Source organism: Trichomycterus rosablanca, chromosome 11 (assembly GCF_030014385.1).
Source record: "Trichomycterus rosablanca isolate fTriRos1 chromosome 11, fTriRos1.hap1, whole genome shotgun sequence".
In the NCBI taxonomy this organism is placed as follows: Eukaryota; Metazoa; Chordata; class Actinopteri; order Siluriformes; family Trichomycteridae; genus Trichomycterus; species Trichomycterus rosablanca.
In genome coordinates this window covers 40152294-40167541 of record NC_085998.1, presented here as the reverse complement: position 1 = coordinate 40167541, position 15248 = coordinate 40152294, and the positions used below count along the sequence as shown (strand labels likewise).

Below are 15248 nucleotides of genomic sequence, written 5' to 3'. Positions count from 1 at the left end.
GAGAGCTGCACACTAGCAGCACTCTATACTCACACCTGCCACCAGGTGAGGGACAGTGGGTGACCATGTCCCATACACACACACACACACACACACACACACACACACACACGCACACACAAGCACACACACACGCACAAACTGATTGTTTTACTACCTCATTATTGTAAATATTATACTTTTTATTGTTATTATTTTGCACTGTTTTTATTAATATTTTATTCTATTCTATATTTTTTGCACATGTAACTGTTCTGTATATTTTAGTTCTTTCTTATTTTTATTGTTTATATTTCCCTGTAACTTGCTTTGGCAATACGAATGTCCTTATTTGTCATGCCAATAAAGCTTCGTTTGAGTTTGAGTGATCTTAATAAATTAGAATATCATCCAAAAGTTAATTTATTTCAGTAATTTCATATAAAACTCATATCATATATAGATTCATTACAAACAGAGTGATATATTTCAAGTATTTCTTTTAATGTTTATGATGAAAATGAAGAATATTATATAAGACCAATTAAAAAAATTATTTTTTTAAATATGATATATAATATATGAGTTTGACTTTTTTAATTGAATTACTAAAATAATGTAACTTTTCGATTATATTCTAATTTATTGAGATACACCTGTAACTTTGGTACATAGTCACTTTACACTTCATTACTATAATGATTTAATGGCTTGAAACCTGTACATTGAATCTTGTAGAACCACACATTTACTCTGCTGTATTTAAATTCTTTAGTAAACAGCCTAACTATGTATTATTAGAGTGCCAGTTTAGCCATTCTGTATTGTTTATGGGGTTTGTTGTGCCCAAATATAATAATAATAATAATAATAATAATAATGATAATAATAAACTTATATAGCACATTTCATACCTTGGGAAGTCCAGCGAGTAAATACAACTAATTTTAAAATTCAGCAAAATTTAAATAAAATAATAGAATAAATGATAACATAAAATAAAGTAAGGTGTCTGACTAATTATAAACTCAGTTAAAGAGGAATATTTTAAGTCGTCGTTTAAAAATGTCCACTGAGTCGCTAATATTGTAAGGTAAGATGTTCCAAAGTTTGGGGGCGTAGGTACTAAAGGCTGCTTCCCCAATTTTATTTTGGGGGACTATTCAGCAGACTTGATGCAGAGGACCTAAGGGCTCATAAAATGACAAAGACTCAGTGATGTACGAGGGTGTTAAGCCATGTAGAGCTTTATATTCAAGTAAAAGGACTTTAAAATCAATTCTATAAGGTACAGGAAGCCAGTGCAATGTAGCTAGTACTGGAGTAATGTGCTCTCTCTTCCTGGTTCTGGTTAAAATTCTGGATTAGCTGAAGTTTCTCGGTTGAACTTTTGTGAAGACCAGTAAACAGAGAGTTGCAGTAGTCCAGTCTACTTGAAATAAAAGCATGAATCAGCTTCTCAGCATGTTGAGTTAAAAATGGACATACTTTGGCAATGTTTTTCAGATGGAAGAAAGCTGTTTGTCACCTTATGTACCAGTTCAGCCATTCTCTGTTGTACAGTTTATGGGGTTTTCTGTGCCCAAATATGTGCAAAACAAATACACTATATTGCCAAAAGTATTCACTCACCCATCCAAATAATTGAATTCAGGTGTTCCAATCACTTCCATGGCCACAGGTGTATAAAACCAAGCAGCTCGGCATGCAGACTGCTTCTACACACATTAGTGGAAGAACGGGTCGCTCTCAGGAGCTCAGTGAATTCCAGCGTGGTACCGTGATGCCACCTGTGCAACAAGTCCAGTCATGACATTTCCTACACAAAGTATATCCAACATCAGTGTCTGACCTCACAAATGCGCTTCTGGAAGAATGGTAAAGCTATAACAGAGTAAAAGCTGTTATAGCTGCAAAGAGTGGGCCGACACCATATTTAACCCTGTGGATTAAGAATGGGAGTCACTCAAGTTCATATGCGTGTGAAGGCAGACGAGCGAATACTTTTGGCAATATAGTGTAAGTGAACCCCATCTCAGATAACAGCAGTGTACTTTTACTCACACTTTTTCACCTGGTTGTCCTGTACTGTTTATGTGCTTTGATTAAATTAGTTAACTCACTTGTCAGTGCATTTTATGATATGAAAAGAACAAAATACATTTTAACACTGATTTGATTTGCTAGGAAGAGTAGAACCATTATGCAAGATGGCTGCCAGGGAGCTGAGAAGGAAACGTCTTCATCCAAAAGAAGAGGCTGCATATTTTACATCTGCTTGTAAAGACAAAAATGGGTTTGATGTAAAATATATACATTCAGATAAAGGTAATTAAATATTAATGTTTTGCCGGCATTTAATTGTTTTATTTAAATTAATGTGATTTGATGTGGTGATTGCTATTAGCAACAAGGAGGTCCAGGACAGGAAAATGCAAGCTTAACATGTTCTCTGTTTTCCCCTGTAGGTCGTGGAGTATTCAGCTGTCTCTCTTTTGAGAAGGGAGATTTTCTTATGGAATACAGAGGGGGACTAATAAGCAAACATGAATGTGACAGCAGACTGAAAATATATCATGATGCCCTGAAAGTCTTCATGTTTGAATTTCGTCACAATGGAAAGCTTGTTTGGTATGTTTGATATTATACTCTTCTTTAGCTGTACACTGATCACTTTATTAAGTCCACCTCTTTGTTTCTACACTCATTGTCCATTTTATCAGTTCCACATACAGAAGCTTTTTGTAGTTCTACAATTACTGACTGTAGTCCATCAGTTTCTCTACATACTTTGTTAGCCCCCTTTGACTCTGTTCTTCAAGTGATCTTAATGAAGTGGCCAGTCAGTGTACCATGCTGATGCTTCTTTTTAAAAATGATTTCCCATTGAGGTTCAGGATCTAACACTAAATGTTATCTCTTATGCTGTGTTTATATGTTTCAGTGTTGATGCTGCTAAGGAAGATGACTCTCTTGGAAGACTGGTAAATGATGATCATGTTAGCCCAAACAGCATAATGAAAACAATCGCAGTAGAGGGAAAACCCCATCTGTGTTTATTTGCAACAAGGAGCATTAGTCCTAAAGAAGAGATTACATACAACTACGGTGACTCTGAATGGCCATGGAGATGCAAGGTATTTAAAGATTTACACTCATTCTGAATGACAACAAGGTAACTTGTGCTAAAATGACACCCATAATTGCATGCTGTCATTTATTTATAGTATTGTTTTAAAACTTGCACATTGATTCTCATGACTAATATTTACAGACAGCATATAAGAAAGACCAACTGCAACCTCAAGAACAGCGATCTGATGCAGCAGATCAGGTGGGTTTATTTAGAATACCTAGTTCTTAGTTCTCTGGTATTTTCTATGGAATGTATTTATTCTGTGTATTTGAGTTGTGTATAGCCAGGACCTGTCTTGTGAGTACAGTGTGTCTAATAAGAACATGCTAAAAATTAGCTAAACAGTATTAGTTCACAGTGAGTGAAAGATCAGTGTATGTCGCTGTGTGTGACAGAAAGCATCTATATAAGGACTTTAGTACTTACTGGAACTGCAGTGTTTACTAAGATCTTGTGTGTGCTAGTTTGTGTGGGGCACAGGCCTGCTTTGTAGGCACTCGGTGGTTAATGGGGACTCTGCAAAAGTTTATCAGTTTATATTATTGTTAGGATCTGTGTGTTGTGTATGACAGAATTGTGGTCTCGAGGGACGTCTTTTTCTAAAGTTATCACAAATAAGAGAAGTATTACCAGACTGGTTCTAACTAATAGAAAAGCTAACAATAACTCTAATAACCACTAGTTAAAATGAAGTATGCAGAAAAGCATCTCTGAATGCACAACATGTCAAATCATAAAGCAGCCGGGCTACAGCAGCAGAAGATTACACTGGGTGCCACTCCTGTCAGCTAAGAATGGGCGACTGAGGCTACAGTTGGCACTGGTTCACCAAAAATGGGTGATGGACTGGGAAAATGTTGCCTAGTCTGATGAGTCTTAATTTCTGCGTAAACATGAAAGCATGGATCCATCCTGCTTTGTACCAACGGTTCAGGCTTGTAGTGGTGGTGGTGTAATGGTGGGGGTATGTATTTTCTTGGCACACTTTGGGACCCTTGATACTAATTGAGAATCATTTGAACAACACCGGCTACCTGAGTATTGTTGCTGACCATGTGCATCCTTTTATGACCATGTGTGAGAGAAATCATATATGTAAGAACTTAAGTACTTACTAAAAACAGCTGTATTTACTAAGATTTTGTGTGTGCCAGGTTATGTAAAGCTCTGACCTGCTTTTTAATGCACTCTACACCAAAGAACTCTACACAATTACTACCAAGCAATGATTTCTCCTAATGATTTAGTGATTTCACTATAAATTGTAAAAACAGTGAGGGGTTATTGCTGTATAAAAAGGTTTTTTTGCAATCCTGCCTGATCAAGTGTGAAGCTATATTTCTGATTTTAATGTCTGTTTCCAGAAATTGGCCAAGATTAATGCTCTGGTCAGGCCTAACCCACTGCTGACTGAGACAGACCAGTTGCAGCTTAAGGAGCAGCATACACTGGCCTCAGAAAAAGAGACACAAGAGGTAATCTGGAAAAATGTGATGCCACACCATTTAAGTAAATGACAGTGATCATGCAGGAGCATAAACAAACAAAACTAATCAATGGTACATGTGGTGTCCTGTCTATAAAACTGTTAGGTTGTTCCTGAAGAAGGACCCTCTCCCAGTGCCACAATAGTGACCCATTCACCTGTCAAAGAGATGACACAGGTAAATTGCATGTACATACTAATACATAGGTATTACAAATAAATTCTTTGATATCTGTTTAGATGAATGCCTTTTAGTTACTGATTAAGCTTAAGTTTTATTTTAACATGGCAGGGCAATCAATTTTCCATTGTAGTTCCATCAGTTTCTGTTCTTGCCAGACCAAGTGTGGGACTTTTTCTATTTCTAGAACATGGCTGAGACTCTGGTCACAACTAACCCACTGCTGACAGATAAGGACCCATCGCAGCTTGAGGAGCAGCAGGTTCCAAGAGAAGGGACGCAAAAGGTAATTCAGAAAAGCTGTGCTGTGGATATTGGGACATGTTCACAGGCATGTTACAGAGTAAAGGCCTTTTCACCACTAGTCTGATTTTTACAAATGAAAAAAAAAAATGCATGTAAAGTTTGGAAAAATAATATATATACACTATATTGCCAAAAGTATTCGCTCACTTGCCTTCACACGAATATAAACTTGAGTTCATCCTAAAAAACTTACATATAGAAGGACTTCGTAGTTCTACAATTACTGACTGTAGTACATCTGTTTCTCTACATACTTTTTAAACCTGCTTTCACCCTGTTCTTCAATGGTCAGGACCCCCACAGGACCACCACAGAGCAGGTATTATTTAGGTGGTGGAGCACTGCAGTGACACTGACATGGTGGTGGTGTGTTAATTGTTCACTAACCAAAAACATCCAGCCGACAGCGCCCTGTGGGCAGCGTCCTGTGTCCACTGATGAAGGTCTAGAAGATGAGCGACTCAAACAGCAGCAATAGATGAGCGATCGTCTCTGACTTTACATCTACAAGGTGGACCAACTAGGTAGGAGTGTCTAGTAGAGTGGACAGTGAGTGGACACAGTGTTTAAAAACTGCAGCAGCGCTGCTGTGTCTGATCCACTCATACCAGCACAACACACACTAACACACCACCACCATGTCAGTGTCACTGCAGTGCTGAGAATCATCCACCACCTAAATAATACCTGCTCTGTGGGGGTCCTGAACATTGAAGAACAGGGTGAAAGCAGGTTTAAAAAGTATGTAGAGAAACAGATGGACTACAGTCAGTAATTGTAGAACTACAAAGAGCTTCTATATGGTAAGTTTTTTTAGGATGAAGTCAAGTCCATATGCGTGTGAAGGCAGGCGAGCGAATACTTTTGGCAATATAGTGTATATTAAGTTAAGGTGTAAGCTGACTATGTGAAAAGGGACATGGCGAAATGTCCTCGACACATTGTATTTATTTATTGGACTTTATGTGAAGGTCCCACTACATGAAAATTGCATCTTTTTTTTTGTGTGCAAATAAATCGAACTCGAATCGAACTGAGGTTAGTAAAGTTCCCCCTGGGCAGCACGGTGGCTTAGTGGTTGGCACAGTTGCCTCACAGCAAGAAGGCCTGGGTTCAATTTCCAGGTGAAGTGACCTGGGTCCTTTCTGTGTGGAGTTTGTATGTTCTTCATGTGTCCATAAAGGTTTTCTCTGGGTACTTCGGTTTCCTTCCACAGTCCAAAGACATGCTTTAGGTTAATTGAGGGGTCCAAGTGTGTGAATGTGTATGAATATGTGAGTGTGTGTGTGTGTCCTACGATAGATTGGCGCCCTGTGTAGGGTTTTTCCTGCCTTGCTCCCTATGTCACCGGCTCTCCCTCAACCTTGTAAAGGATGAAGCGGTTTAGACAATGACTGTGGTTATATTGAAGGGCCCATATTATAAAGATTCAAATTTTAACCACTGTTTTAAATGGCGTACAATGAATTTAATAGATTTAAATGTTTGTTTGTTTGATTACTTGATTACAGCCTTTTAAACATTTGAACATATTTTCTGAGATTTTTCTGTTTTGTCAGCAGAACTGTAAACATGAGATGGTCCTTGCGACTGTTTCAAGCATGAACAAATGTGTTGCATGTGTTGGACCTGTTGCATCACTCAAGTGGATTGGTCTGAGATGTAAAGGTCAGTAACAGTCATTGGTTAGATCTTTAAAAAGCAAGTGGCTATTTGTATTCCTTAATTGATATGTCTTTATTTTAGAGTAAGTTGGTATTCTTTTTTGTCTGATTGATATTTTTGATATTCCATTTGTTAAAAATGTTTGGCAATTGGTGGATATGCTCATCTTGTTTCAAAATATATAAAACATGTTTTAATACTTATTATCTATATTATTTAGCCTCTTTGCCAATTTAAGATATCCAGTTTCCAATAAACAGAGCTGCTTGTGGTGTTTTGAACTATTTTAAAGGCTGCACTTGATGTGTGTTCTTAATTTTATTTTCTAAGCATAATTTTGTTCTTTAATAAGCTTTATTTTTTTTCTCTCTTGTAGTTTGCTGTTGTTTCTGGCACAAGTCTTGCTTTGAAAAATTAGAAAAAGATCATACAGATCTGGTGCCAAGGGTAAGTATTTTTACAGTTTGTTTTGTAAATTGTTACCATTTAATACAGTGTGGTTTAGTGATCTTCTATTTTCTGATACTAGGAGGAAGGAATTCTAGTTCTGATGAGGATAGGTCACTATCAGAAGAAGAATATGTGCCAGTCAGACAGTGAATCAGACAGTTCAGTGGAATTAGCAATAGAATGTGGAAAGAAGGCTCAAAACAATAAGCAGAATGTAAAGGCTATAAACACCAAATCTTGCACTTTGAAGTTGGTCCCAAATTATGCAAGCAAAGGCAATGGCAAACCGTGCCTGAAAGACAGGGAAGAAGCTTGTTTGAATGAAGAATCTGACTTGTTTTGTTATGAGGAGCAGTTGACAAATGTAGACTCTGATGATGAATCAGACAGCACCAGTGAATTTGAAGATATATCTGCAAGTAAAGTTCAAATCAAACTCTGTTGTCATGCAGTCATCAGAAGCTGCAGCTTTAGACAAAGGAGCATATGACTTGGGTCCAACCAGTTCAGTCAGTGTAAATCCTGCAAGGGAACAGCTCTTGAATGTGAGGGGTGCAAGTAGTGAGACTGATTTCCAGGCCATATCAGTGACAGGACAGGAGGATGCAGTGGATAATGCTGAAAAGGGTCTTCAGTCATCTGTAATTTCTTGTTCAGAAAACAAGAAAAACTACTGTTACATTTGTGGGAAACCACAGTCCAAAATTTCTCGCCACTTAAAAACGCACATGAAAGAAGTTGAAGTTGCGGAAGCACTGTCATTTCCAAAATACTCAAAAGAACGTAAAAGTTTGCTGGAAAAAATGAGAAACAAGGGTAACTATCAGCATAATTCAGAGGTTTTACAAAAAGGAAGTGGGTTTCTTAAAATAAAACGAAGACCTAACAGAGCTTGTGATTCAAAGCAATTTGTGCACTGCATGTATTGCAAAGGGATGTTTGTGCGTAAAGACCTCTGGCGACATGTAAGAAGATGTTCCTCAAAGCCAGGTGTAGTAAGCAAACAGCAGGGAAGAACCAAGGTTTTGGGTCTGGCTGCTCTGGCAGAGTCTACATTCTCACACCAGATCTCCCAGGGCGTTTGGAAGCTCTTGAGTGCAATGAAGCAGGATGAGATTGCTTCTGTAGTACGCAATGACTTCTGCATACTCCAGCTGGCGCAGTCTTTTTTCAACAAGCATGGCAATGACCCTACCAAATATGATTATGTTCGACAAAAGCTCCGTGAAATTGGGAGGTTTTTGATTATTTTGCGCAGTGAATCTTCTATACACAGTGTAGAAGAAGCTGTCAAACCTGCACATTTTTCAAAAGTTATTCAGGCCGTCAAAAAGGTGTCAGGCTATGATGAAGAAAAGAACTTCTACCAAACACCGAGCCTGGCACTGAAATTGGGGCACACTTTGCAGAAGGTATGTGAGATCATTCACTGTAGGGCTTTAATGGCTGAAGACGATCAGTTAATCAGGTCAACTGAGACATTCCAAAAGCTGTATACCACCAAATGGTCAGAGCTAATCTCACATACAGCTTTAGGCACACTAAATGAAGCAAAATTCAACAAGCCATCAACCCTGCCTTTCACTCACGATGTTCAGCTTCTTCACAAACACCTGGAGACAGCAGCAGCTGGAGCATCTGAAAACTTGAAAAAGATGCCATCAACACAAAGCTATGCAGAGCTTGCTAAAACTACACTTGCACGAATAATTGTCTTTAACCAAAGACGTGCTGGAGAGGCCTCCAAGATGCATCTAAAAAGCTTCCAAGAAAGAGATAACACTCTTCTTCATAAAGATGTTGCAGTTGGCCTTTCTAAATTTGAACAGAAACTCTGCAGCCATTTTAGCAGAGTTGAGATCAAAGGCAAAAGGGGGCGCAAGGTTGCTGTCCTTCTCGCACCAGACATGGTAGATGCTCTGACTCTTTTGGTTAGCCAAAGAAAGGCGTGTGGGGTTCAGGATGCCAACTGCTACTTGTTTGCCAGACCCAGCTGTTTGAGTCATTACAGAGGCCAGGACTGTCTGAGACTCTATGCAATTCAGTGTGGTGCTCAAAATCCAGATAATCTCCGATCAACACACTTGCGTAAACATGTGGCCACTCTCACAAATTCTTCATCTAAAAAACAATGAATTGGATCAAGTTGCAGACTTTTTGGGACATGACATTCGTGTGCACCGTGAATATTACAGGCTTCCAGAAGCAACAACTCAGTTGGCTAAAATATCCAAACTCTTACTGGCCATGGAAAAAGGGGGTCTCCCTGATCTACAGGGCAAATCACTTGATGACATTGAGATTGAAGGTATGCATCTATACGCTTAAGCAAATATGAACCTAATTTTGAACACAAAAGTTAAAAAGCAATTTTATTTCTTGATGAATTACTTAATTTATACTTTTAAATTACAATTTTATTATGGACATAAGGTTTTAGTGCACACGTAGTGTTATGTACAATATCGGTTGCCTATTCAGTTTTGCTTGCTCCTGTTTTAAAGATGAGATCACAGTTGATGACACTGATGGAAGTGAACCTGAATTTGAAGCTGTGGATAATGCCATGAGTGCCCCAGGACACACTGGTGAGTTTGTTTAACAACATTAAATGTCACGTTAGTGTTACATGGATTGCTTTTGTTTTAATTTAAGGATATAGTTTTACATACAGGGTACTGTACGCTTCAATCGTATTGTGCTAATAATATTTAGCCATGTCGTTTAATGTAAACCCTTAATGTCACTTTGTAAATGTCCTTGCATCTATATTGTTGTCCATTTTATCACATCCACTTATCAATTTAGGTGTACTTTATATTACTACAATTACAGATGATTCATTCAGTTCTCTGTAAGAATTTGTTGGTCCCCTTTCACCCTGTTTGTCTGTGGTCAGGGCCACCACAGAGCAGGTATTATTTAGGTGATGGTTCATTCTTATCACTGCTGTGACACTGATGTGATGGGGGTGTTTTAGTGTGTGTTGTGCTACCATATCTATGTACAGTTTGTGTTAGTAATCCTCTAATCCTTTATCAGTGCTCACAGGATGCTGGTGGCTGGATATTTTTGGTTTTCAGTCCAGCAGTGACAGTGAGTGGGCTGGGTCCTTTCTGTGTGGAGTTTGCATGTTCTCTCCGTGTCTGTGTGGGTTTCCTCCGAGAGCTCCGGTTTCCTCCCACAGTCCAACAATGTGGTCAGATTAACTGAAGATACAAAATTGTCCACAGATGTGTTTGATATAAACCTGTGTACTGATAACTTGTGTAATGAATAACTAACGTGTGTCTATCATTAATGTAACCAAAGTGTAAAACATGACGTTAAAATCCTAAAAAATGGAAACCGCAGAACTCTGTTCATAATCTGATTATTTAAGTGCATGTATACACACTCGGTGAGATGTTCAAATGCTCTAGCAGCATTGCCTTGTCTGATTCATGCATATCAGCACAACACACACTAAAATACCCTCACCAATGTCAGTGTTTCTGCAGTGCTGAGAATGATACACCACCCAAATAGTACCTGATCTGTGGTGGCCTTGTGGGGGTCCTGGGGGGTATTCCAGAAAGCGGGTTAAGTGATTAAACCGGGTAAGTTAACTCAGAATTAAGGAAAACTCGAGGTTTTCCGTTCCAGAAACCGAGATTAAAGAGAGCCTGTGTCAGTTACTATAGCAACTAACGCTCCGAAGCTAACCTGCTCGCTGGCAGGTTAACTTAAACCTAACCCGGGGTTACACACACTTCTCTCATGCAAACCCGGCGTGTTCTTTCATCCAGGATCCAGTGGATCCCGACGTGCTAATTATTCGAAGAGATCTTAATCGGAAACGAGTCATTAAACTCAGATTAGTCATTTCCCGATTAATTTCTCTGCGAACCTTTCCGTTTTTTGTCAGTCAATTCGGGGAGAGTGGGGACGGTTGCAACATTATTAATCACAATATTAATAAAAAGGCTTGTTATAGCATTAATTATAACATTATGAATGGAATGTTATGGATTAATATAGAATACCTTTAACACACACACAGTTTAGTAAGCTAAAATAATTTGTGGTTCAAATTAATTGTAGTAATTAACCCCAAACATGATTGTTACTTAAAACAGGGCCTATATATATGTATATATACAGTCACATTAATGAATGAAAACCCTATCTGTACACAAGAAAGTCTTTGCAAAATTATGTCAAAGAATGATTTTACTACATATCGATGAATGTTGCAACTGCCCTGTTATGGGTCTATTCAAGTATTATTTTTTACACATTTGCAATATTACATTGTGGATCAGCCCTCACTTCTTTGCAGACTTTATGCATTGCTCTCCGTTTTTTGTATGTTGGTCCATCCAAAAAGTATGCCTAGCACTGAAACTCTTGTTTGTCTGTAATAAACATCAAAGATGAATGCCACAGAATAGCAGGTTTGTCTTTAATAATAAAGATAAAAACTGAAAAGTAATAAAAAAAAATTGCTCTGCACCATCTTAAGGATTCCCAAGGGTTAGTGGCTGCATGGATGGAGCCCACATTCCCATTAAAGCACCAGCAGAAAATGAAAAGGATTAGGTGAACAGCAGACAGAATATCCCTCCACGTACAGGTAGTGACCATTATCTTAAAAAATAAACAAATGTTTTAAATAAAACAGAGTAACATTTAATACACATTCTGCAACTTACTGTTCTCCATCAAGATCTTATGTGATGCTACCCACATTACAAATATTGAAGCCAAATGGTCAGGCTCTGTGCATGATCACTGAAAATAAAACAGTGCAACGAGTTCATTTCCTTGTCCTTATTCTTTAGTAAGAACATTTATATTTATACACCCTTCGCACTGACACCCATCTTAAGTTCAAGCAACTGAATTTCTAGCCTTGTCTGTTTTATATGCTCCACCTGAGGATCACACTTTGCAATTTGTTTCTCCAGATGGACCTTGTATAGATCATTTACACCCAACTTGAAAGAAAAAGGCAAAAATAGCATGTTATGATCAAACATAGCTTTTTGTGTTCTCAATATTTCATATATTTGGTAAGACATTTTTACTGTTCTAAGCTGAGCTTTGGATGTGGATGGTCCCTCATCTGATTCGGGACTGCTCATCACATTCTGTTAGAGGACAGTCATACACATTACCATGGTAGATCAAATGAAATGCCATGCTCTATGTTCAACATATCCTGTACCTCTATAGGCCTCCCAGTATCATCCCACCTTGAGGCAGAGGAGATGGTTTCTCTATCGTCCTTCAACAGTGTTTTTTTGTTTTTTTTTGGATTAAAGAACATTATTTATATTCATCAGGATCTAGGGACATTTAGATCACTAACAATTGCAGGAGGCTCAAAACCACTCCACCAATTACTGGAGAGATGGCAATAAAAAGTGTTCAGACTGCACCAATGCAGTTCTTAATATTCCACAGTTTATGCACTACAAACTAATGATTTACATGTAATAAACATGCCTTGAACATAGACAGTTTTTGTATTTTATTTTTATCTGCTGCTATGTGCATCTGATTCCACTTGGATTACACCTAGGTTGAATAAATGAAAGGGAAAAAACGTGTAAAATCGTGATAAACTGACATATTAAACATTTTGCCCTATCCTTCTGCTAAATGTTGAATTATGTTTCAACAAGTTTTTTTTATTGAATTTAAACTCACGCATTAACTCACATTTAACTAACTTTTTTTTTTGCCATTTGCGACATCTTTTTTTTACGGACGATGCTGTATTACTTTTACATTCAAAACATTTTCATGATCTGCACATGCAAACATTAAAATAAACAGTTCTATTGGTGTAAAATATTACGGACTACTTTTTCTTTCATTCACATCCATGATAAATCCATTTATCGCCACTCCATTGAGAATGCCTGTTTATAGGTAACCGTGAACGCGCTTCTGCTGGGTTCAATCTACTCAGAGTTGAGTAATCTAACCCTGAACCGCTTTTCTGGAACAGAAAACTCCGGCTATGACACGGTGAGATAAGTCAACTCGGAGTTCAGGGTTAAGTTTAAAGTTTGTTAAACCCGCTTTCTGGAATACCCCCCTGACCATTAATGAATAGGTTAAAATGGAATAAATGGTGATTTACTGATTAGTAGAATTCCCTTTTTTATAGGCTTTCAAAAGACCCAGACAGATACAAACAGTGCTGCTGGAGACTGTAATGGTATTTCATATTCTGTTTTTTTTATTTTTTATTTATTTATTTATTTTATTTTAATTTTTTTTATTTATTTTTTTTAATCAAGGCATTTATTCAAATAATATCTTGTCTTGTAAGGTTTGTGTGCTGTTAAATAAAGACGATGTGCACCATTGTTTTAATGTACTGTTAAAATGTATGTTTATCTACAAAATTACCTGATTGCAGTTATTTAAGTTGAACACAGTTATTTTCACAATCATGTTTACATAACAACAAACATTATGTGAGTTGCGGTTATTATGCGTTATGCGGTTTTATCAGTTGGGCTGAGACTAGTACTACATGTAGAAAAGAGAGAATGTTTTTTTATAGATGCTCTTTAAATGTGTTATTTATTTGACCTTATAAGTGGGAAGCTACTATGAATTAAATGTATTAATCTTAATTTAGATTTTTTTTATCATGACAAATACACTGCCTGGCCAAAAAAAAGGTTACCACCTGGATTTATCTAAGCAAATAGGTAAGAGTTTCCCCATTGGATAATTACTGCATGGGTGATTGTTTCAGCTAGCAACAACTTATTTAACCCTAACTGATGCAGTGAGTAGCTTCTCATTTGTTAACCATGTGGAAATAGTGTAATAGTGAAAGTAAGAGCATTTCCACACGCACAATGCGAAGGGAACTCAAGGGATTGGGACTAAACAGCTGTGTAGCCTTAAGAAAACCATTCGTCAGTGAGGCTAACCGGCAAAAACAGCTTTAATTTGCTAGGGAGAATAAAGATTGGACTCTGGAGCAATGGAAGAAGGTCATGTGATCTGATAAGTCCAGATTTACCCTGTTCCAGAGTGATGGGCGCATCAGGGTAAGAAGAGAGGCGGCTGAAGTGATGCACCCATCATGCTATGATCTGGGGTCGCTGCAGTCGGTCAGGGTCTAGGTTCAGCAACGTTATGTGCCCAAAGAATGAGGTCAGCTGATACCTGAATATACTGAACCACCAGGTTATTCCATCAATGGATTTTTTCTTCCCTGATGGCACGGGCGTGTTCCAAGATGACAATGCCAGGATTCATCAGGCTCAAATTGTGAAAGAGAGCTTCAGAGAGCATGAGACATCCAGAGCTGAACCCCATTGAGAATCTTTGGGATGTGCTGGAGAAGACGTTGTGCAGTGGTCCAAATCTACCATCATCAATACAAGATCTTGGGGAAAAATTCATGCAACTCTGGACAGAAATAAATGTTTGACGTTGCAGAAGCTCGTGGAAACGATGCCACAGCGAATGCGTGCTGTAATCAAAGCTAAAGGTGCTACAACCAAATATTTGTGTGGGTTTTTTTGGCCAGTCAGTGTATTTTAAACAATAGTAATGACCTTTTGTAATAGTATAGCATTTTGCATTAAATGCTAAATTAATGCAGCTATTTTTTGTATTTATTTTTTTATTTTTTATTTTTTTGGCAGTGTGCAATGACAGTGTTGCAGCTGAAAACCCGAGAAAAAAGGCACGAACAATGTGGTCTAAACAGGAAGTAATGGTTGTGATGAAACATTTCAAGCCTCATATAACCAAAGGAAAACTGGCCACCTTGGCAGAATGTCAGCAGTGCAAGGATGCTGAGGAGCCTGTGTTAGCCAGCCGAACTGTACAAAATGTAAGAGATTTTGTTAGAAATAGAGGGGTCACATTTAAAAGAAAAACCCAGTCTAACTAAAGAATGTTTTTGTAGAGATGCCAGTGTAGTTTTGTTTTTTATTTGGGAATCTAAGAAAAGGGTTTTTCCCAGCAGCATAGTAGCTGTTTTAAAGATCCTTTGAGTTTTAAGGATAATGTTAATTTTCAAG

General features: G+C 37.8%; 1 pseudogene; it reads left to right on the top strand.

Moving 5' to 3' along the window:
• Positions 1-4972: 4972 nt before the first annotated feature.
• Positions 4973-15248, top strand: part of LOC134322977 (rhomboid domain-containing protein 3-like) — a 34062-nt pseudogene continuing 23786 nt past the window's right edge.